The 4,039-nt window shown below is 37.5% G+C and overlaps 1 non-coding gene across 1 annotated transcript; it reads right to left on the bottom strand.

Moving 5' to 3' along the window:
* Window positions 1–2,438: 2,438 nt before the first annotated feature.
* On the bottom strand, window positions 2,439–2,510 carry trnap-agg. The gene has a single exon. It is a non-coding gene; the product is annotated as a tRNA-Pro (tRNA).
* Between the last annotated feature and the right edge of the window lie 1,529 nt (window positions 2,511–4,039).

Genomic DNA, 4,039 nt, shown 5'->3' with positions numbered 1-4,039 from the left:
TTTAAGAGTTTGTTGTTATGGAGATTATTACAACATGCTCTTACCTTGGATTGTGTTTATTAGCTCATAATTAATTGGTATTTTTATATATATTTTCAGGCATTATTTCACAATGACAGTTTGCATAAGATGCTGGCCATCCTATCTCTGTGGACTAGAAGATCTTAGTCATAACTTTTTCCAACTTCAAATTACTATTATTATTTGTAATTAAAGATCTGGTTAGCTCTTGTGCTGAACAAATTATAATATTTGCAGGACTCACCTCCTCCAGGTTGCCTGCTCAGCAGGACGGACAACAAAAGAGGTCACGCCATCTTTCTGTTTTCTTTGCAGTTTGTCTTTGAGAAGCTATTTACTTTTTCTTATCTAATTAGATTTTACAATATAGTTGCTTTTAGGTTTGGTTGGTTTTGATGTGTGCTGGCACTGATTTCTGTTTAATAAAGCACTTTCAGAGGTCTACTTGTCACCACGTAAACCAGGAAACTGCACAGGCTTGTAGGAGGGCCTGATAGCTGGTGTACTTTAAACTAGTTGCAGTGGCAATGAGCAAAGTTTGAGAGAGAGCTGATTTCTGTGATGCGTACTCCGCTTGGAGCTTAGTGAAGCTAGCAGGCTGAAAGAATGCAGAAGGTACGATACTGACACTTGCTGGAAAATAAATGTATGCATGGAATATGCTCATGCTAACAGGTCAGCAGCATGCGGTAAAAATAGTTTGGTGATGTGTGCCCTCCGGTGGACGTTGAGTGTATTATTTAGATTATTTATCATTTAGAGCTGCTGCTTTAGGTGAACTGCATTATATTCAATCTTCAGTTAAACAATTCACTGATAAACTCTCGAAATTTAGTATAAAACTGTCATAAAACAGTGAAAGGAAAATGAACAGATGGACAGATGGATAGGAGAAGCGTTGTTAACCAAAACACTCGTTTTCAAATTTAAGCCTTAAACAACCAGGCTATTCTTTAGAAAGTAAAATGATGTAATTATGCATAAAATATGAAATATATTCTTCAATATTCTGATGTAATGAATTGTGTTTCTTAATAATTGGTATGCAAAAAAGCATGAAAAGTTTTTATCAGCCTTTGGGCTTCCTTTATCTGCCTTGTTACAAACATAACAATGTAATGTTTGTAACAAGTCTGAACGCACAACATGTCAAACCTCGAAGGAGATGGGCCACAGGAGCACAAGGCCAGAACAGAAAACTGAGGCACAGGCTCACTAGATTTGGACAACAGATAATTGGAAAAAATGCTGCATTCTCTGATGAGTCTCAATATGTGCTGAAACATTTGGATTATAGTGTCAGAGTTTGGTGTAAGTAACATGAAAACATGAGTTCCTCCAGCCTTCTATCAACGGTTTAAACTGGGGGTGGAGGTTTTATGGTGTAGGAGATATTTTTTGGCACTCTTTGCGGCCCACAGAGTATTCTTGTGTACTGTACAGTGTACTGCTGATCTGTGGGACCATGTCTCCTCCGGCAGAATAAAATGCCATGTCAAAAAGCTCAAACCATCTCAAACTGGTTTCTTGAGTATGGCAATGAGTTCATTGCACTCAAATGCCCTCCACAGTCACCAGATCTCAATCTAATAGAGCACCTTTGTATTGTGGAACAACTGTGTGATGCTATCCTGGTACTAACAAGTCATCAGCTTTAGAGATTTGGGATGTTTTTGGCTAAACCTTTTTATAGGCTCGTTTACTTTTACCTTGTGTTTGAATGAATAGCTGGGTTATACATGACTCACTAAAGGTAAAATCAAAGCTTTAGCTTTTTCATTTAATAAATGTTAGGGCTCTGGTAACTTCAGTAAATGAGTAATCACCTTTGATAGGCAGGTTAACACTGCTGAAAAAGTTAATTCTTCATTTGCTTTAACCTGGTGTTACTTCCAGCAGACAAGATGGAGATATAGTTCACATACAGCCTCAACACATCTCAGTTTCCCTTCTCTTCCCTGTCATGCATTTATAGATGTCAAAGTGGCATAACTGGTAATTCAGCATCTATCTAGTGTTGTTGTAGAGGAGTGAGCACAAACGGAGTAACATTTTTCATGTGGCAGGTAATTTTGCTTACTTCCTATGTCCTAATTAATCCAAAACAGTCATGATAATGTGCGAAACACATGTTTACATATTGTTGAATTCAGTTGTCTAAATCCACAAACAGCATGAGCAGAGCAACTTATTTATAAATGAATATTTCCCCTGCTGTGCCACACCCCATCAACCCAACCAGCCCACCCATGGGCTTCCCTCACCTGACAGTAGGCAATATTAAAGGGTCATCTAGTGAGCAAACTTATGTAGCAAAAAATTATTAAAACAACACTTTAATTCATAGTGGAAAAAGAAGTGTGATAAACCTGAGGGACAACGATATTAAAACCTATGGAACGAACGCAAAAAGACGAGGGCTCGTCCGGGATTTGAACCCGGGACCTCTCGCACCCTAAGCGAGAATCATACCCCTAGACCAACGAGCCACGTGATAACGTCGCAAACGTACACCAAATGAAACACGAGGGTATAACAGCTGGTCAACGTTACCAGAGCACAGCGCACAGCTGACTACACTGGATTCTTGCGGATGTGTAAAATAACCGAACAGAAACACGTCTTTTTTTTTAAAAAAACGTAAACCTACAGAATATATTTCTATGCGAAAAATCAGCCCCTTTCTACGACACTTCCACGGTTTCGTTCACTGGCTGCTGTTTTCAAAGTTAAAATGACTTGTTTTTCTCCTTAAAGACACAAATACGGAGCTATAGGATGAGATGAACACCAGCTTTCCCTTTAGCCTTATGAATAATTCGTGTTTTAACGTTCAATGACACTTATCCGTCGGATTCGCGTTGGTTTATTAAGTCAGTCATTTGATCACAAACCGCTCATTGTAATGTTAGTGAAAAACCGTGAGAGGGCGCCAACTGTTGTCAAAAGGAAAAAGGAGCCGAAGAGCCGAACGAGACAAGAGCATTCACTCCTTTGTATTTCCTTTTTCGCTTAGATCCCGTTGAACATGTGAGACTTCCTTAACAAGTGAGGGTCTGTCATTGTTTCTCTGTTAAAATAATATATATTTAACTTAAGGATTTTTGTGATGATCTTAGTCTTTCATTTTCTTGTTATTAGCCAGTCTGGATATGCTCTCCTCTAATTATAATTTCATATAATTTCCCCAGATTTCATATTAATTCTGCATCTGCAGCAAGTTTATATATCCTCATCATGAACATTAATGTCATGGTAATTTTAATGATTTCTTTGAATTGCTCTTTTCTGAGGGTGCTGAAAGATTCTGCTGCCTACATATTATTTGACTTTTAAAAACAATAATTGGGTTTTAATTTATTTTGCATTTTTTTTTCTAATACACACAGCCAAAAGGATACATATAGGCTCAAATGTATATACTTTTCGCTTAAATCTTTTGATAAGTGTTGCTAATGTCTCTGCAATATCTTTCAACCTGACAATGCCAAGGCCTATTAACTTCTCATTAGTTATCTTGATCTCAACTGGTAGTTTCCCTTTGCCAGCATAAAAACGATTTGTTTGACATCACTCACTGGTTTGATCAATACTCAGAACACTGGGAAAATCTAAGGAACTCAGTGAATTCAATTGTCCGTAAGTGCAAGTTATCTGAATGTGTCACTATCTAAAAAGATTGAACCATCTGGCCACAATAACCGTTTTGCTGCCATTGGTAGTGGTACACTTGTACATTGCAAAAGGTGGATGGAATAGTAGAGGATAAGGACTTACTCCATGATGCCATTGGTTTGACGTATGTATGTATCTATCTATCTATGTTTGTATCTACTCAACCCAGCACATACTGCAATGTGATACTACAATAACAGACTTGAAATAAATTATAGACTGCAATATTTGTCACTTTTTATTTGTAAATGGCACGTAATATTGTAGGTTTCAACTTTATTTCCACTTATTTCAAAAGTACTTTGTAGGGAAACATCAGTGCATCTATACAGACATGTAGTAA

Source organism: Oreochromis aureus, linkage group 5 (assembly GCF_013358895.1).
Source record: "Oreochromis aureus strain Israel breed Guangdong linkage group 5, ZZ_aureus, whole genome shotgun sequence".
Classification (NCBI taxonomy): domain Eukaryota; kingdom Metazoa; phylum Chordata; class Actinopteri; order Cichliformes; family Cichlidae; genus Oreochromis; species Oreochromis aureus.
Note: the sequence above shows the minus strand (reverse complement) of the source record. Positions and strands in the feature narration are given on the sequence as shown.